This window comes from Panthera onca, chromosome B4 (assembly GCF_046562875.1).
Source record: "Panthera onca isolate mPanOnc1 chromosome B4, mPanOnc1 haplotype 2, whole genome shotgun sequence".
NCBI classification, from domain to species: domain Eukaryota; kingdom Metazoa; phylum Chordata; class Mammalia; order Carnivora; family Felidae; genus Panthera; species Panthera onca.
This window is the reverse complement of record NC_138345.1, coordinates 112794549-112815510: the sequence shown is the minus strand read 5'-3', so window position 1 is coordinate 112815510 and position 20962 is coordinate 112794549. Positions and strand designations below refer to the sequence as shown.

Sequence of the window (20962 nt, the reverse complement as noted above, 5' to 3'; positions counted from 1 at the left end):
CCTAATCCAAGCCAGGTCCAATCCTGTTCTTCCTATCACCCAACTCCCCCCCCCCGCCCCGCTTTTTTTTAATGTTTGTTTGTTTGTTTGTTTATTGAAGACAGAGTGCAAACCAAGAAAGGGCAATGAGAGATGGAGGGAGAGAGAATCCCAAGCAGGCTCCACACTGTCAGTGCAGAGCCCAGACACAGGGCTTGAACCCACAAACTGTAAGATTATGACCTGAGTCAAAACCAAGAGTTGGATGCTTAACCTACTGAGCCACACAGGCACCACTCAACTCACTTTTATTTTATTTATTTATTTTATTTTTTTTAAGTTTATTTATTTTTGAGAGAGACAGCAAGAGACAGTGCAAGCAGGGGAGGAGCAGAGACAGAGGGGGACAGAGGATCTGAAGTGGGCTCTGTGCTGACAGCAGAGAGCCCCATGTGGGGCTCAAACCGAGGAACCGTGAGATCATGACCTGAGCTGAAGTCAGACGCTTAACCAACTGAGCCACCCAGGCGCCCCTCAACTCACTTTTAACAGAAGAACCTACAGTGGTGTAAGAAGGAAAAGGAAAGGAAGAAAGAATAAATGAAGTTCTGAGAACAGGAAATAGTAGAGAAGATTACAAAGGAATTAGGAATAGCAGGAAGAAATGGAGGTGAAACTGCACCCTGTTAAAGATTAACATGAACACCTGCACAGCTAGCTGTTCTCAGTTCCTCATTCCTATTACCTTCCCTTCTCACCCCTCCCCACCCCTCTCTCCAGCCCTTTCTGGAGCCAGTACGCCTGGATTCAAATTCTGCCTCTATGAGCTGAATGCTATGTGCAAATGACTTAACCTCCTTGTCCTCATAAACTCTGTATAAAAGTACTGCCTGGCAGGACACCTAGGTGGCTCAGTAAGTTAGGTGGCCAACTCTCCGTTTTGGCTCAGGTCATGATCTCACCATTCTTGAGCTTAAGTCCTGCATCGGCCTCTGTGCTGCCGATGCAGAGCCTGCTTCAGATCCTCTGTCACCCTCTCTCTGCCCTTCCCTGCTTCTTTCTCTCAAAAATAAATAAATGTTACAGAAAAAAAAGTGCTGCCTGTCTCTGAGTAGGTTGCTAAATTAATCCATACATACAGAGTTGAATAATCAACTACACTGTTTTTGTTCTCCAACTCAGTCCATTACACAAAAGGTAGTTAGGGGTCTTGGCATTCCATGCCCGGCTCTGATGGGCTGGCCTAGGTTCCCCACCACAGTGTAGCACTGTTTCAATGAGTAATTGATTTGGGGTTCTAAGCAACTTACAGATAAGCTCTTGGAAAAGAACCTGCTCACAAGCAGGAGATTGCCTGCAGGTCAGATAAAATTTATATTGCATTTGTCATTCACATGCTTTGTTGCTGGAGCTGATTGTATCTGAGAGCGAAAATCTGGCATGAGCCATTTGCTCATACATTTTTAATTTATGGACTCAAGAGTTTGGAATAACATTCAAAGTCACAGATGCTAATCTGAACCAAACCCAAAATATTTTGAGGTTTTCATATCAGTTATAACCATCAGAGAACTAGAGCTGGAGAAGGAAAAAAAAAACCCTTTGCCTGAAAAAAAAAAAAAAAAACAACACACTGATTTGTTTTTAATATTCATCTTGAGAAGAACTACCTTTCAATTTACAAACATGTATAGATAGATTCAAACACGTATAGATAGATTCGAACATATTTTTGTCTCAACAAAACTTAGGTTAAAAATACGAACCCAGAATAATGAATAGTCCCCTTAGAGGCATACGCCTAATTATTTCAGGATGATTATGATCTACAAAAGTTTAAAAATTTCTTAAGAGGACACTATTTTTAGATATCAGGGAGGAAACCCCAGGGTACTTGGAATGGAACTTGGGATATTGGAAATGAAGAGAGCTTTTCCAAGGGCTCTGGAAGATAATTCTCATGGTAGAAGAATGGGTAGCTTAGAACCCAAAGCTAGCTAAATAAGATGTATAGATACATGTTATGACAAATGGGGATTAAAATCACTGCAGATCCAGTCTACACAGCTAAATAAATTTTACCAGGAAAGCTAGGCACAACTACAGATAACTCCAAAAAATGGAACCCAGTAAAATAGTCTGAAGATTGATCTGGAGGTCCTGTGGGTTTGTGGGTATGAATATTTACAAGGTGCATCTCCATGAATACCTTAGAAATCATGAAATGAACCTTCTATATGCTAAAATACCATACCAGTTTTTTGCTTTGTCCTCAGCAAATACAAGCTTTAGATTTTAATGCAGATACAGCAGCTAAAGTTGGCATGGCCTTAGGATGAAAAACAAATAAATATAAAAACCCGACTAATGTATTAGGAAAGACAGGGCCGTCTGTTCTTTATTTTTCATGGGAGTTTGAGAAGAAAGAAGCAAAAGACTGAACAAGAAATAATGAAATCTGCATCTTTGGCTGCATTAAGCCAAAATGCGGGGGGGGGGGGGGGGGGGAGACTGATTTAATGAATTCTTTACTGTTTAATTCATGTAAAAAAAGATTCCATCAGAATAGTTTCATGTGTAGGCAGGATTTTTGATTAATCGATGAATATTTTAATTCCTACCCGGTTGTTTTCAATGTGGACATAGCTCTAATTTGTGTTTTTTCACTAATCCGTTAAAATGAAACCCTTCTGTACACTTCCCCCACCCCCAGTCTCTGCCATTCTACTCCCACTCACTCTGTTTTACAATGGCTTTGAACCTGCTATTGTTTCTTCTGCTTTGAATACCCTTACCTCTTCTTAGTCTGATTATTCCTAGTTATCCTTCGAGTTCCAATTTAAATAGCTTCTAAGTGCAAATCAGTCTTTCCTTGGACTGCCTCAAGAGTTTCATCATAATTCTTCTAGTATAATTAGTATAGTATAGTATAGTATAATTAGTATAGTATAGTATAGTATAATTATAGTATAGTATAGTATATATAGTATAATAGTATATACTATATAGTATATATAGTATAGTATAGTATAATTATTATAGTATAGTATAGTATATATAGTATAATTAGTATAGTATAGTATAATTAGTATTCTTCTAGTATAATTCTTCTAGTATAACCCCAAATTATAATTCCAATAGATTATGTGGAGTTTCTTGGGGCACTACTGAGAACGATTCTCAGCTACTTTATGGGCTTCACAGAAAAGGGTGCTCTTATCCACTGCTGACGCCTAGTAGCTGACAAATGTGAAAGAACAATAGCCAGAGAGCCACTCACTTATAATTCCTAATATAGAACTCAGAATCCTTAGCTATTTGCTCTAGTTCCTAAGAAATGATCCTCTCCTAAATACTGACTCCTTCTCCAATATTGATGCCTCGATTCCCTTTTGAGGTATGGATTCCTAACTAATTACACTATCTGTAACCAGGATTTCTGGCTAACGTTTTGGGCCTACCTGTAATTCTTTGGACTTCACCTTTATTCCATATAGCTTCCAGTTCTAGCTATGCTTTTCAGGATCTAGATATTTTGTCTATTCACAAGGTCATAATTATAGACTTTTTTTGTAGATTTACTTCCACGGTTTTGTAGAAGTAATTCTACTAATTGGAGAGAAGTAACTCAATTAATTGTAGAATTCCTAGACTTCTGGTGTTGGTGACCAGACCTCTCCATACAGTGCATGGCTATGGTTTCTTGTTTTTTATATCCTTTGAACTTGATCTCCTAGCTTTCTAGCTATGACCAATTTCTCCCTGGTACCTATAACTAACTAAATCCTAAGTACTTACATAATGGTTAATCTCAAAATCCAACTTCCAAGCCAGTGCTCTTTCCAGAGACTGTGGCTCTATTTCCAAATTGAATAGTAAAACATGAGTGATATAGGTAATTCTGTAAAGAGGAGGATTGGAAAAAAAAAATTACTCGGGAGAGTACCTCAATTATCAATTTTTTTTGGCATCAGAAACACAGCCTGAATGATGGCTGCCAAATCTTTCAAATTAGTGTTTATAAACCTTTAAAGTGTTTATTAAATGGAGATTATAATAATGATAAATCCCAGAGAGCATTGTGAAAGATTATATAAAAATGAGAATGGCTTGCTTAGTTAATGCTAAATGATAAATACCTAACTCCATCAGGATTGTCCTCAGGATCAAATGAAGTAATGAATAACAGTTATTGGAAATGTAAAGTATGGTTTTTAGATTACTTAAATCTCAGATATGCAATAAATGGCTTTTGCATATTTATATTAGTTAGTTAGTTAATTAGTTTTGAGAGACAGAGCCCATGCCCACACATGGAGGAGGGGCAGAGGAAGAGGAAGGGAGAATCCTAAGCAGGCTTCCCACCCAGCACAGAGCCAGACACAGGGCTGGATCTCACCACAGGAGATCATGACCTGAGCTGAGATCAAGAGTTGGATGCTCACCTGATTGAGCCATTTACGTGCCCCGGTATTACTCTTCTTAACCTACTTTTAACTCCAATGACCAATTTCCCTGTATTGTCAACAAATCCTCTAACCTTTCCAAAAAGGCACCAGAGAGTGGGATGCTTAAATTTGCCTGAAAACAGGGAAGAGACTGTCATCTCCCAGCTTACATGGCCACGTCTGACTTTGTCACTTACCCAAGAGATCTCCAGGAGGTCTGGAAGCTCTCAGATGCTTGCGTAACATTCTCAGGTGGGAATTTTTGGAGGCCTGGGAACCTTGCTGTGGTCACCTCTCCCTGTACTGCTTGACTTCGATGGGCTTCCAATGCCTAATGTTGAACTCTGGAGTCATCCTGCCTCTCCAGCATTCATCCAGGGACCGGGGCTCCAGATCCACTGCTCTGAGACCCACAGTCACTGTGACCCTCTTCTGAATTATCCGTGTAGGCTTGGAAAGCAAAGCCAGTGTTCTGCTTCTTGCTTTACCACATCCCTCCGGAAGGGGTGACCCTGAGGCAGCATCTGTTTCCCTCTGGAATGGAAAGCAGAGGTGCAAAATGACAGGTACACAAGGGGCAAACAGGACAAAAATAATGATATTTTTAAAACCTACATTTTATGCAGATGTTCATATGAGGCTTTTATTACTGATGACCAGATATGGAAAGAAAGCAGATCTGATGTCTGGTGATGGCTACTAGAAAGGTGAGGAGGGTAACCACCTGCATGCTTTTGGCTCGAGCTTCAGAATTGTGCTGCCAGACGGGAGAGGATTTTTGTTTTCCTTTCTCCCCTCTCTTCTTCACCCAGCACCCTGCAGGTGACACAGTGGTAGCCTTCAGGGCTGGGGTTTGAACAACTCAGCAGCTGACGGGCAACAGGAGATAAGGCACCTGGGTCTCATGGCTCAGGGCCTCTTTCACTGCAATGGCCCCATCCTACTTCTACATGAACCACTGTATACCCCACTGTATATCCCCTCATGCTACATAGTTGCTGGTGAATTCCTTTAACTGGCTCTGGGCCGATATGATAAAGCTAAGACTATAAAACTCACAAAAGTACTGCACAAGAACAGAACTTACATTTTCCCCCAGACATTTCATGTTGAAAACTACATAAACACAATCCTCCGGGGGTTTAGTTGTTTAGGGATATAAACCCGCTAACTTTGTGGCCCTGCCTGTGATTCTCTGGTCTTCAGATTTATTATCTACAGCTTCTAGTTATAGCTGTGCTTTTCAGGATATAGATTCTTTTCTCTAGTCATAATGTCTTAATAAGATTTTTTTTTTCTTTTTCTTTTTCCATAGGAGACTATAATAAACTGAACACACATACACATATACAAAAGAAAGAGAAAGGGAGAAAGGGGGGAAGGGAAGGGAAGGGAAGGGAAGGAAAGGAAAGGAAAGGAAAGGAAAAGAGAAGAAAAGGAGAAGAAAAGGAGAAGAAAAGGAAAAGAAAATGGTGTATAATCACCCCAGCTTTTGTATTCTTAAGTGAATAGGATACTCCTCTCAGCAACCTCCCCCCTCCCCATCCTTGTTTGATGGCAAAAGATCTATTACAAACTCCTAAAGGCAGTTGGGACCAATAATTAGCACATGTAGTATTTCACCATAGACAGACTATGTGTTTCCTTAAAGAGGTAACTCTTAGGAAATATTGCTCCTTGATTACACCTTATCACACAATAAAAATATGATTCCATTTTACTGAGATGTTCGATTTTCTTAGTCTTTTATGTCACACCAAGAAAAACGTTTAAAGTTTCCTTCACTAATTGTTTATCATAAAAGGTATATTGGAGACAAAAAAGTGTGAACCTGTAGTTTTCTGGGAAGAGAACATGTAGATAATTATCTGTTATTTGTGTTTCCTTGCCAACAGTATTCTGGGCTTGGTAACCTGTAGAGGTTCCTTATGTAAGAGGTTAAAGTGTATGCCCTCATGCCTTTCCTAAAAACTTGGAGCCTATCAAGCATCTTGCCATCTTTGAATTATCCTTTCAATAAAGCCAGTTTAAAGCCATGAAATGGCTTATGAGCTCTTATGTGTTATGTAACATTTCCAGTGGTTACTGTAGGAACATTTTGTTCTATACAGCATTTCAGTTGCATGTGAAGTAATCTGTATTGTTAAGGGATGCTTTGTTTCACACTGATGACCATAAACCCTGCTTAAGGGTTTCAAACACTGCCTCCCCACTCCCTTTTGTCCTACCTGAAAGGCACCTACCAAGCCCGGTTTCTCCTTTCTTTTAAGATTAAAGGGGGAGAGATGCTCTCAAGAGGTTCGTTAGCTGTGTAACAGCGACCCCTACAGGCAGAAGGTCTTGAAGGTGGCCAAAACCTCCCAGAATCCAATGCCTTTGCTTGCTAACTAGTCCCCTTTTATTTTGCTTATCTTGAGAGCTTTCAGAGCATTAATTAGGAATTGCCATTACTTTGAGAACGCGGGCTGTTTTTGGTGCCCAGAAACCAGAGTCTAAAGTTTTGGGAGTTTATTATCTACTCTCCATGGCACATAAGTCTTTGTTTTCTCTTTGCGTGATTTAAAGGAATCGTGGACGAGTTGCTTTCTATTTATCGGCAAATCAGCATAATAAACGTGTTCACAGTCAGAATACATCTTTGATTGCTTTTTTCTGGGGAAGGGAAAACGGTTGCAAAAAAAAGTTAAAATCTCAAGAGGAAAGAAAAAAAAAAATCCTAGCGCTATTGCTTTTCTGGGTTTGCAAATGTGTGTAGCTCAGGCACCCGGATGATTCATCCCCTGAAAGCCTAAGCGCTCCATTTGTTTTGTAGATTTCACTACCCCCTTTGTTCTGCTTCAAACCTTTCAGAGGGCTGAAATGCATTATTACCTTGTTAAATCTCAACCAAAATCATTTCTACAGCCTGAAGCTGTTTTGACGTGGGTTGAGCATCTCACACACAAAAGAATTGCTTTTGTTCCCAGAAACTCTCATTGGCTGAGTGGCCTTTGCTCTGAGCCAATCAGAAACCAGTTGTTAGGCTTGGCTGGCTATTTTTAGCTTCACTCGAAAAAATCCTTGGTCTTGGAGGGGGTGAGCTGGAGAAAGAAAGTATCGTATAGTAAAAGCAAACAGCCAAATGCATTTTGGATGTCACGGCGTGTTTGGCATTTTTCCTTTAACTACTCATACACTGTTACATTAGCATGTGTTTTTTGTAAACAACAGAAATAGAACTTTATCTCCCAGTTCTGAAGTATCCATTTAGCAAACAGGCAGGAAGTCTAAGAAGAGTCAATATTACCTTTTTATCCAAGAGCAATGTACTCTAGCGTTTAGTTTTTTCACAAACACGCAGAAATGCCTGTTACCCTATAGAGATTCCTAAGGGTTTTTTTTTTTTCCCCAAAGAATTTTTAAATAAATTTTTATCTTGAATTAATAGAAATTTTCAGTGACTTCCTCATTGTGAATTATAGTCATAAAATCATCCTTCCCCCTTGCCCTTTAAAGATGTATGTAATTGTACAAACGAGTATGCACATGGTGCATAGCAATTAAAATCATAAATATTCAATGTGTTTTATGCGTGGAGATAAAGCATTCTTTTGAGTATGGTCTTTCATTTAGACCATTACTCAGTAGGCACCAGAAGCATTTTTCCCAAATGCTCTTGAGGTGACAAAGCATTACAACACACAATTCATTAATTATCTAATATTATCAGAAAATGAAAGGGGCCGAATGGGAAAAGTTGGGACTGAACCTTGATTTTTCCCTAAGTCATCTATCTAATTGGGTAAAAAGGTAGGGCCAAGCTGGATCAAAATTTTACAACAAATCAATTTTTTTTTTTTTAATTTTTTTTTTCAACGTTTTTTATTTATTTTTGGGACAGAGAGAGACAGAGCATGAACGGGGGAGGGGCAGAGAGAGAGGGAGACACAGAATCGGAAACAGGATCCAGGCTCCGAGCCATCAGCCCAGAGCCTGACGCGGGGCTCAAACTCACGGACCGCGAGATCGTGACCTGGCTGAAGTCGGACGCTTAACCGACTGCGCCACCCAGGCGCCCCTACAACAAATCAATTTTATTAGCAGGAAGGAAGATCTCTTCCTGAAAGGAAAAAAAAAAATCCAAATTTTTGTCTAATTCTTAAAACATATTTCAGGTGGTAGATTTCCCCCAATATTTATTGCTTCATCTTGAGACTGTGACTTCATTTGCCGTTGTGATTTGTTTGGTTGTTTTAAGAAAAATTCCCTTTTACTCCTAGTCGCAAGCCATCGAATTGCCCTTCAGACATTGCACATAGGGAATCTGGATCACAGGCAGTTTGAGAAAGCTGAGAGGCTTCAGGAAGGAGAACAGATTCAAGCCCTAAGCCTGGGATTACACAAGTGGTTTGCTGTGATCTTCCGTGAGCAAGCATGGCCGAGGATATGGTGGGCACAGTCCAAGGACTTCACGAAAAATTCTACCAGAGTGAAGGGAGCACACTGAAGTTTGGGGAGGAGACCTTCCTTGTTTTCAGCAATGCAGAATATAGTGTTCAGGGAAAATGTCCCCTGGGTTTCTGAAGATGAATTTGAATGGCTGAAATAAGGCACTTTGGGTAGAGTTATCTTTTTCATTCCAACATCAATTTGGTGCACACTGGGACAGGTTTAAGAAAACAGCTATACAATAGCTCCCAGGAGCTTAGCTAGGTTTTTTGTAGACAACCAGCTGCTAACAATTTTGTTTAATATGCAGTCTTAGTAAATTAAAGGAATCTGACAAATCAAGACCCAGCACGATTCTTACTTGTTTGCTACGGCGTAGCATGTTGAACCCCAGCAGAAATTAATCCATTGCAATTTTTCTCTTCAAGACCGGCATTTTGTTTTCATGCTTCCCTGTGCCAGGTGTATTTGCTCCTGACTTGGTCATCTGAGCAATTCCTTAGTTTAATACTTTCCTGCCTAAAAAATAGATGCGTCATAATAATACAAATTTTAGAGTCATGTTTATTTCCAGTTCTCTCTCTCTGTACTTAAACTCCTTGAAGAGGAAAGGAAAGGAAAGGGAACGGAAGGGAAGGGAAGGGAAGGGAAGGAGGAAGGGAAGGAGGAAGGGAAGGAGGAAGGGAAGGAGGAAGGGAAGGAGGACGGGAAGGAGGACGGGAAGGAGGAAGGGAAGGGAAGGGAGTTTTCTCCTTTTGTATCTTAACCTATCTACATAGCATTTGCTTAGTCTTAAACCTGCCTGGCGTACATTTTGTTTTCTGTGGAGATGGAGACCCTTGTCCTTTGGACACAGGGAGACAAATGGAGGAGAAACATTCAGAACTGCACTTAGCTACATCTCCATGGGAGTGATGCACAGAAAAGGGAAAGGTGCTTGCTGGGTGCACCGAGATAACTAACTGACTAACTTTTTCTTTCTTTCTTTCTTTCTTTCTTTCTTTCTTTCTTTCTTTCTTCTCTTTCTTTCTCTTTCTTCTTTCTTTCTTTCTTTCTTTCTTTCTCTTTCTTCCTTTCTTTCATTCTTTTGTTCTTTCGTTCTTTCTTTTGTTGATTCTTTCTTCCTCCTTCTTTCTTTCTTCCTCTTTCTTCCTCTTTCTTTCTCTTTCTTTCTGTCGGTCTTTCCCTTCCTCCCTCCCTCTCTCCTTCTCTTTCTTTCTTTCTTCCTCTTTCTTTCTTTCTTCTTCTTTCTTTCTTTCTCTCTTTCAAGGTTTTATTCAAGGTTTTAAATTCCAATTAGTTAACATAAAATGTAACAGTAGTTTCAGGAGCAGAATTTAGCGATTCATCACTTACATACAACACCCAGTGAGCATCACTTATATTTCACTTTCCTCTACCTACACAGGATCCTGTTGTCTGCAATAGTATTGTAAAAAGTAAGTGTACATGCTTACTAATTGATAGATAATTATTCCAATGTTAGTTGTGAAATAGTTGAAATAACTGGATTTTGCCATTCACACCTGCCAATGCATAGAGCCAATAAGCCAAACGAAATCCTAACAGGCCAAACTATAGCTCTCCTGTGATGAAGCAGCCGTTTTTTTTAGAGCACTAGAGCCACCTGTGTTCCTGGCAAAGCTGCGAAGTAAGCCAAGTGTGTCCTAAGTGCCTCTGGTATCTCCTGCCTTTTCCTCCCCTGGTGCAGGCAGTGCTCTCCAGCTTTCTTTCAAGTCTCCCTTTTGTTTAGCCTCACCTTGGACTAAGCCCACCCTCCCTCCCCCAAAATAGTCCCCCTCATCTTCCAGATTCGGGGTAGAAGTGAATATTTTTTCTCTCTCTGGATTTAAATTGAAAACATGACAGCTTTTGCTGACATGATTCATAATTAGGGGTGTGTGTGTGTGTGTGTGTGTGTGTGTGTGTGTTACTGCGCCATTGAGCACAAGTGTGTGGGAGTTGCCTTAACATGGCACAGAACACATTCCTTGTATTCCTGCATCGTCATCACTTCAGTCCCATTAATTTATGGTTCCACAGAAAATCTCATGTGTGAATCGCATGAGCTTTGCTGAGCTCATTGTGCAGAAAGTCAGTCTGTATTTTTCTCTAGGCTTCACATTTTCACTTTAAGAGGCTTAATATTTGCCCGTCATGGGCCCCTTGGCCTTTTAAAAATCTTGAGTGACTTATAATTGGGCAGACAGTTTGTGAAATATTCATATGAAAACCTTAAAACACGAGAAGAAAATTAGAATCATAGGCATAATTTAGAGGATTAGTAGTGTGCAAAACAAAGTACCTTTCTACAAAATTTTGATGATCTTGTAGAAAATTAAAATCGTTCATGACCCGAGGACATCCAAAGTTGGGATAAGGGAAAGTTTGAGGGAGATGATTTAAGTTGAAGTGCAACTTTGTGCCTGGGGCAGCTGATATTTGCAAATCTTAGCATACAGGATGTGGTGAAGCCTACCCTTGGAAGCAGTGAGAACAATTTGAAAACAAACCATCTACACTAAACTTTTAGGGCCGGTTGAGAGGCCAACTTCGGCTCAGGTCATGATCTCACAGTCCATGAGTTCAAGCCCCATGTCGGGTTCTGTGCTGACAGCTCAGAGCCTGGAGCCTGGGATTCTGTGTCTCCCTCTCTCTCTGTCCCTCCCCTGCTCACAGTCTCTCTCTGTCTCAACATAAATAAACATTAAAAAATTAAAAAAATAAATTAAGCTTTTAGCAAGAATGAGTTAAATGCTGTGGGGAAATGAAGATTTCATTGTGACAAGCAATTCAGACACATTAAAATTCTAAAACTATGCAATAAAGAAAAAGGAAAACATGGTTAATCAGAAAGACAAGCAAAATACAAAGATTGAAAACAAAAATAGAACATGCATTTGGAATTCGTAGTGATTTAATTCTGGCTCTTATCAAAATATAGTTTGTATGTTGTTCATATTTACTTAAAATGTATTTCCCAAATGAGAAAAATAATTGTGTTTACATTACATGGTAAGTGTACATTCAATTATGTTTTGAAAAGTAAATAGTAAAGAGTGTAATAATGGACCTCAGAATAATAGAATGAAATGCCAATATGCCCTGGGTTTTTAATAAAACAGAACTTATTTTTATTGCTTTGTTACTAAGAAAAAATACCTGAAGAACATATGTAAAGAAGCTGAGGAAAAACTTCCGTGAGGCCAAAAAAAAAAAAAAAAAAAAAAAGCAAATAATTTTGAATGACGTATAAGTAGAACAAATTATTTTAGCAAGTCAAGAGAATCTGGAAATACCAGGTAAGCATTCTTTTTCATTGGCATTCCATATCATTAATCATAGGAAGACCATCATGTAGTTGGATGTGAACAATTCAGAAGGGGGTGTGGCTGGGTGCTGGTCAGGTAAAGCCATGAATTTGTTTTAAAGATTATTTATTTTGAGAGAGAGAGAGAGAGAGAGAGAGAACATGTGAGTGGGGAAGGGGCAGAGAGAGAGAGGGAGAGAGAGAGTCCCAAAAGCAGAGAAAGCAAAAGCACAAAGGGGAACCATTGCCAGTGGCCATCATAGCTGGGTGCCAAAGATCTATCGTTTACAATGGCCGCTTCCAATGGTAGCTCTTTCCTTTTTCACGCATTTTGAATGCGTCTGTAGTTTTCTAGGTAAGGATGATTTGTTGGTTACTACTGACAGAACTACAAAAGAATGCTTTTAAATACCCATTTCAAACACAAGACCATTTCACTTAGCCCATTTTTTTTTTTTTTTTGGCTGGAACACCTCTTCTGTCCTTCCATGGAGTTGTTACTAGAACAACTGTAGTTTGTCTTGACACATAATGACTTAGGTTTGTTTTAGAAAGGCCTTTTGTTAATAAGTTTGTTTTCCATTTGGGTGTGAGTACTAATGTCCGGGGCCAAGTCTTGCTTTGTTCCTTCATTTGCTTACTGAAATGTCAATGCTATGCTTCCTTTGATTAAAATCATAAAATATATGATTAAATATTTTATAGGACCCATCACACTAGGACCAGTGCCTGTAGGGTCAAAGTGCATTCTTCCGATGAGCACATGTGTTGTTCAGCAAATTACCCCTGTAAAGAGGCGTATGCACAGGCTCTCGAAGGCCTCACAGCTGCGGGACCCAGATGTTGCCTGACACGTACCGCTGGGGTCAGCGTGGGAGAAGGAATCATGATGCTTTGTGGACAGCTCTATATTAAACTCTACATCAGTAGCAAAACACAATCCAAAGCGATGATGGATGAGCTGGCTTGAAAGCTGTTGAGTATCGCTTTGTCACCATTGAAAAGCATTACTCTTCACACAGTGACAGCCCCATTAACCTTTGGGACTGAGTCTCCTTCACTGAAATCATCCCAGACTTTCTGCAAACTTTGCTTTGAACGTAGTCAGTGGTATCCGAAAGCAATGAGACAGCTTGAGAAACTGGACATTGAAGCATTCTCTGACAGAAAATATACGAGGTGTGGGCATTCCACGTGCTAAAGGCTGAGAAAGGCAAGATGCTCATGTTGATCTCCAGCCTTTCATCCTATGTTAGATTTTGTAGAACACACTTGGAACTAAAGAACTTGGGAGAGAAATCAAATACCCCAAATCAATCCATTTTAGAGCACCCCTCCTAGTATTCGATCTGTCTTCATGCAACACCGCTTCCCAGAAGTATCAGGACTCTTACGTTCAAAATTGGACTGCAGTTCATGAGATCTGCTGACAATGTGCGGTGTACTCACAGCCCAAGTCTAATGCAGCACATCCAACTTGCAGAGCAAGAGAAAGGCTGCTCAAAGAGTTATTACCAACACTTAGGAGGAATTTCTGGTTGGTTATTTGTAGGAGACAGACAAAGCTAGGCTCACCAGAGTACTGACAAAGTTCCTGATAAGGTTAAATTAGCTGACTGAGGCAGTAAGAAAGATCCTGAGTTTCAAAGACCATGCAAGGAAGCCATCATCCAGGCTTTCTCCAGTTAGGAAGGATATGTTATTCCCCAACAAGAAAGGTAGATATGAAGATGCTTTTATTTTTTTTTAAGTTTATTTATTTATTTTGAGAGAGAGAGACAGAGAAGGGGAAGAGAGAAGGAGAGAGAAAGAGAATCCCAATCAGTTTTGACACCATCAGTGGAAGGTCCGAAGAGGGGCTCGAACCCATGAATCGTGAGACCATGAGCTGAAACCAAGAGTCGATGTTTAACCCACTGAGCCACCCAGGTGCCCCTGAAGATGGCTTTAAACAGATCCCTGCTGTGCCTGCGTTGCTTCATGTTAATTTAGGTACTCAGACCAAAAAGGGGGATTTGGAGAACTCTCAAAGTGGATACTGCTTCCAAACTAATTCTGACTTCCCTTAGGTCATGGCAGTATTCATTTGTTCATTAAACATTGATACCATGTCAAGATGAAAAGACATAACTACTATCCTTGAGAATGATTTATCGCTGGGATACAGATTGATGTTGTAGACATTTACAAATAAGCTATCCAGTGCTATAAGGAACATACGTTTGCAATGCGATAGGAGCCCTGAAAAGGAGTACTGGTGTCAGAGAAAACGTTGTGAGGCTTTTGAAGTACAACCTGGGGAATGAGTAGGTATTTAATAAGGGGATGGTTTAGTTGAGTGGTGATGGAGAGGACAATCCAGGCAGAGGGAACTGCATGTGCAAAGGTATAGAGAAAATAATCAGGTATGGCTGGTGGCGGGGGTGGGGAGAAGGCATAAAATGACAACAGGTATTAAGGTGGAACCAGATCATAAAAAGCTTCATATGTGATGCTATTGACAGAGTGATTATATATAATCTTTTTTTTAAAGTTTGTTTATTTAGTTTTGAGAGACAGAGAGAGAGATTGAGTGGGGGAGGGGCAGAGAGAGAGAGAGAGAGAATCCCAGACAGGCTCCATACTGTCAACACAGAGCCCGATGCAGGATCGAACTCACGAACCATTAAGATCATGACCTGAGCTGAAGTCAGATGCTTAACTGACTGAGGCATCCAGGTACCCTGTGATTATATGTAATCTAAACCAGAACACTTTTGAAAGAAAAAGAGAGATGTTACTAATAATTACTCTGCTGAATGCGTAAGCCAAGAATGCCCTTGAAGAGCTGAGACCAATCAGTACCCTAGCTACAGACAAAGGGGTGCGCTGAAGAAAGTCAAAGAGGAAAGTGCTGATACATGATGTCTATATTCGACTGATACTAGTGTGATACCAACGTGAAGGCTGGATTAGATTTCTAGACACTGAAAACTAGCATGTAGAAAGAATGTTTTGCCAGTGACATGAATCTGAGAGCTCACCTCTTCCTGGATGGCTAAAGATAAAATTGGGTCATGAGACTTTTTTCACCCCATTCGATGTTCAAGAAGTGATGTTGCCTCGCGCTTTTGAGTCTATAGAAACATAAAGTGCTGGTGAGCTGGCTAGTCAGCAAAATGGGGCCTCTTTACCTGATTGTCTTGCTGTTTTATAAAAGTCAAAGACAAATATTGGAAAGAGGGTTGTGGAGCTGGCAAATCACTACTACTGCTTCTTTCTTAGTGGCCCCAGAGCACTAATATTTATGTAGCTGCTGCAGCCGAATCAGTGCCGTGCGGCCCACTGGGTCCCTGCACGGTGCTCTCTGCCATAATGGGTGGATGGGACCATGAAATGGAGGTTGGGAGGGAGGCTTGGGGGCTGCAGGGCACATTAAAACTTCAGTAAAATTACTCTTGTAAAGCAACTGAGCCAGAAGGGAGTGCAGCTGTGTCTGCTTCCTTGTACAATGTCTTCCGAGTCAGTTTAAGCCAGTACCTTCAGGTTTTATTTCTTCCGTCTTCTAGACTCTGATTTGTGATTTGAAGTTTTGCCAGTGGAGGAGTCCTGGGTCTTGGAGGCTCCTCTATTTTGTATTTGCTTTCTGGCTTCCTTCTGTGTTCATTAATGACCAGTTTTCCTAATGCTTCACTTTCACATCTTATTTTACATTTTCCTTTTCCAGCTATACATTTTACAACATTTCCCCGAGGCAAAATAACACTAGTCAAATTTTCAATAAAACAGTTTTGTGTATGTATCAACCAGTATAAACAACATTATGGCTCTAGGCACTTAGCCTTTATGAAAGAGTGCTGATTCTCTTATTTGTATATTTCTTAAATATCCTTGGTACAAAATCTTACTCTAAAAAGTATTCCTTTGATGTAAAGAATCCCCGTGTTCATTCATCTGTATATTAAACAATTATTTTTTGAGTATCCATCATGCTTCTGGCTCTGTCCAAAATCCTGGGCACACAGTGATTGGAAAGACAAAATCCTTACACTTAAAGAGAGTGCAATTTCTTGGTGGTAAAATGGGGGGGGGCATGGAAGGAAACAGGCTATTTATCTGTAGCAGTCGTTCTGAAAGGGTGGTCTCAGTACCACCAGGGACCTTGTTAAAAATGCAAATCATTGAACTCATCCCAAATCTATTCAACCAGAAACTCTGAGTTGGAGCCCAGCAGTGTTTGTTTTAACAAGCCCGATGTTTGACTCTGATGCACACTGAAGTTTGAGAACCTCTGAGCTACAATATAATGAGATATACGTGTTGGGTGGTAGACGAGGATGTGTGGGCTAACTCAGTCTTGTGGCATAAGAAAAAGCTTCTCAAGGAAGTTATTTCTAAGTGGAGAGCTGAAGGATTGGTAGGAATTAGCCAGGCAAAGGGGAGGTGGGAGTGGACAGAAATTCACCCCGAGGGCGGGAGGTACTGAGTCAGTCTAGAGGTGCAAAACAGCAGAGCTTGTTCAGAATTCAGGAGGAGTTCAGGGAGGCTGGCAGTGCAAATGGTGGAAGCTGGGGAATTGCTCACATCTCTCATCAAAGGGCAGGCAAAGTCCCACCATCGCATCTGCTGACAATAGTATAGTGAAAACCACAGCGGCTGTCAGAAGCGACAGGTAGGTTTGCCACACCAGGAAGTTCTAGTAAGTCAGACTAAAGCCAGAGGGGTAAAAAATACAATTGGGAGCATGCAGCTAGGGAGCTTCTGTGGTCCAACTATGCAGACTATGCAGGGAGCAGGAAGACTAACCCAGAAAACATGTGTCAGCTCAAATCATGACTCCTCAAGACAATGGAGTCTTTTTGTCTCTTGGGGTTACCTTAACAAAATACCACAAGCTGGGTGGCTTGAACAACACAAATTAATCTTCTCATAGTTCTAGAGGCCAGAAGTCCAAGAGCAAGGTGTCAGTAGGGTGTTTTGTTCTGTTTCGTTTGGTTTGGGTTTTTGTTCTTGTTCTTTTAGAGGCTTCTCTCCTTGGTTTGCAGATGGTCACCTTCTCGATGTGTCTTTACATGGCGTTTCCTCTGTGCGTGCGTATCCTGGTGTCCCTTTGTGAATGCCAATTTCCGCTTCTTATAGGGACACCCATTGATATTGGATTAAGGCTCATTTTTGGAGGACCTAGTTCAACCTATAACAGATGGCAATAACAAGCAAGACTCCAAGTTCAGAAGAAATAGAATTAAGACGTGAACCCAGAAGGGTAGTAACGTGTCAAGAGAATTCAGGAGCTTTGCACCCAGAGGTAGGGGTCCAGTTAAGAAGATAACCTGGTTTGTCACAACAGCATACCAAGCCCTTACCTAGGGTTTCTCAAAGCTCCCTAGGCTGAAAAGGGATTGGTTTCATATTTGGGGCATCGTGAACTCACAGGTGTGAGAAAATAAAAGGTGATACTATGACAAAGTAAGTGCACAGAGGGATACAAACTGGTTGCCATAGAAAGAAACTATATAGTGAAATGTCACCCGATTTGGAAATCGGAAAAGCTGAATTTGAATGTGAGATTTGTTGCTTGTCTCTTGGTGAAGAAAGTCAAGTAACTATTCAGTCTTAATTTTCTCTTTATAATAAGGGAATCCTACTAATACCCACTTCGCAGGAATAAGTTTTACATTTGTAAGCTGCTGTCATTAACGGCATACGTAACTTTTTTATTGAGAGTTTTCTATAACAGATATTATTGTAAGGCCTTTAAATGTAAGGTCTTACTTAATTGTAGTCTGTATTTGCAGTCATTCAAAGGTATCTGAAATAAATGTTCAAAATAATCCACATAAACAAATATGTTTATCAAAAACCAGCTTTCTAAGAAACGGTTTTTCAGTATTACTTAGTTGGGGGCTTTCCAAGTTCAATGTAAGTGATCAGATTTACCCACGGGAACCTATAAGTGAAATGTACTATATGGAGAGAAAACCAAACTCTGTGCACATAGAATTGTCATATTTCAAATAATTCAGTGACATGGAGATTAGATGTCTTGGAGATTAGAAAAAATGATGGTAGGCCAGAGATGACGAAGGGGTTATAACCACTTCATAGAATTATTCGATCTTCTCTGACTAACCCACCTGTATAGTGAGGACGGGTATTGTCAGGATGTCAGAGCTAGAAGCCCGGCCAGAAAGGCTGTTCCGCAAAGCTCATCTAGTTTTCTCTGCTTGCTGAGCAATATACCCGTGGTCTGTGATTTCTCAGGTGGGCATATTAACAGGAACAGAAAGAGCGAGTCAGCCATGGATGTCATGTGTCAATGAAACCCAAAAAGCAGTCTGTTCTATCAGACTCCTCCATTTGTTTTACAAAAACTTCAAGGGCACTTTGACATCGATTATTCAAAATATGAGAGATTCAATAATAATTTCAGTATAGGACTAAAACATGATGTGAAGGGAAACTTATTCCGGTTGGTTCTTAGCACACAGAGGGGCTTGCTACTGCATGTGGGCAAGGGCCAAGGACAACTTTACAGAACAGAAGACATCTGAGCTGGGTTATGATGCTGAACAGGAAGCATCTGTGTGAATACATAAGAAGTGAGATTTTAAAAAGAAGATTCTGATGTTCAAATCATGGAGGTTTGAAATCACTGAGGAAGAGCTAAGTCTTTGTGCAGATTCATCACCTCCAAATCATTTTACATTTTACTCTGTAACTTTATGTATGCCTTCCATCTTCCTTGCCTCTCCTCCCCTGTGTGGGAAGAGCTAATGAGAGGCAGTACACATCAACAACACAATGGAAGAAGGGAGGAAATTGAGGGCAGGGATTCAGCACCCTGACTTTCTCACTGCCGGTTGCTGCAGACTGGCTGTGTCCCCGTACTAAAGGCCACAACTCTGAGTAACCCCAATCTCTAGATGCTGGTAACGGTTATCTCCCCTCTTTCTTCAGAGCCTTGATTTTGGGTTTCCTTTCCGCTATCCACATTTGAGTGAGTAGATATTCCCTTTGTACCAACTTCCCTCAATGACCTGACTTGGTGTATTTACATAACCACACAACTGAGGAAAAAGCAAAAGTGCATTCTGCCTGGAGACACCTGTGCAATTACAAAGCCAGGTTGAATTGATTTGATTTTTTTCCCCTCTGTTCTTTCATTTCTCTGTACCCACTGAAATGAGTGGCTATTTAATGTTACCAAGAATGTACACAATGATTCACAAGTTGCCATTTGAAGGATTGGGAACCATGAGTAGTGGAAATTATTTCATGTCAAATTTTTCTATTACTATACAATAGATTTCATATTTGTAGGTCTTTAAAAGTCCTCAGAGATTATCTAATATTAGATATTAGATAGTCCAGTGTGCCTACAATGAGCTCATGAACAAAATCATCCAGAGAGCTCTCTAAAAATATAGAAATATATTTATTTATCTCACCAAGATCTCCTGCATCAGAATCTCTGGGGGCAGCATCTAGACTTTTATTTTATTTTATTTTATTTTATTTTATTTTATTTTATACTTATTCATTCATTCATTTATTTATTTATTTATTTATTTACTTATATTACTCTGAGGTTTTCTGCACTATGATTCTTACCTAAGAGGTGGGAAAACTAAGGACTACAAAGGTTTTGTAACTTGTGCAAGCTCAGATAACAAAACAGGCATAATCAGAATGAGATCTACTGCCCTTGACTCTCAGTTATTGAGAATGAGGGAAATCAGAAGTGGGGAAAATCAACAGAAACTCTGTAGAGAGAGTAATGCCCTAATTTGGAAAAGTATAACACTGAGCCCAAATTAAGGAATACAAGACTGTGTTTCCCAATTCACCAAACGTCCTCCTGTACCTCACACAGCTTTTTAGACTTCTATCATTTTGGTATTGACCTTTCAGTAGAGGTGTTTCTTACAATGAATATGGTAACCAGCAATCACCCGAGCCTATTTACATACTAGGATTGCAATTCCACAGGAAAGACTCAGTGTTCTGATAAGTGATGGAAACAGTCATTTCATAAATCAGAAGATAACCTTGAGCCATTGCTTTGAAGTCTCACTGATATTTTCCAACTCCTTTCCTAAGGAGAGAAAACCTGCCAAAACCCTCCATGAAGATAAACAGTATTTGGCTGGTAGAATTCCGGAGTCTGGAGACCATGAATTGATCCAAGTATTTTCTACAAGAACATAATACAAAATTGTTCAGTTTATAAAAGAATCTCTTCTACTACAATTCTTTCCAACGATAAGGAATTAATTTATTCTGTCTTCACTGGTAAGTAAGAATAGAATCAAAAAAGAGAAGTAACCTGCCTATTTCAGTGTAGATGAACTTCTTTGACTCCTGGAATCTCACAGCAGATATTTGCTGACGTTCTCAACAATCTAAAACCAGAGAAGGGAGATTTCCCAATAGCAAAATATGATTTCAGGTTAACCCATTTATCTTATCCTCTGCTATTTTTCTCTTCATCTGTTTAGGTTATTTGAGCGTGGTTGAGAATGTTGAAGAGGCATCCCTGGTATGTTCCAGAACAAGTAGGGAAGTACGACCACTCTACCATTGGTGAGTGTCCTAAGATCTGCAGTGTCCTTCATTAGTTTTGATTAACCTCACCTAACCATTTGGGGCTAAAGTTATTCGCCCCCACACTCTTTTCTGAGTCCTGAGTTGCAGATTTCTCAGGTACGATGTTCAGGTTCACAAGTAACTTCAAAACTTATCTATACAGGTGACTGTAAAAGAAATGCGGGTGATACACCTTATAAGAACACTAGTTACAGGTGCAAGATGCTTTGAT

At 40.1% G+C, this 20962-nt stretch overlaps 1 long non-coding RNA gene across 5 annotated transcripts in view; it reads left to right on the top strand.

Annotated features, from left to right (window-relative positions):
* The window catches only part of LOC144616880 (uncharacterized), a 424927-nt gene that overhangs the window by 328857 nt on the left and 75108 nt on the right, over positions 1-20962 (top strand). For all 5 annotated transcript variants that reach the window (XR_014137974.1, XR_013556686.2, XR_013556685.2 and 2 more), the window contains exons 3-4: positions 12009-12157; positions 20643-20727. This is a non-coding gene — a long non-coding RNA (uncharacterized LOC144616880). The remainder of the gene's footprint in view (positions 1-12008; positions 12158-20642; positions 20728-20962) is intronic.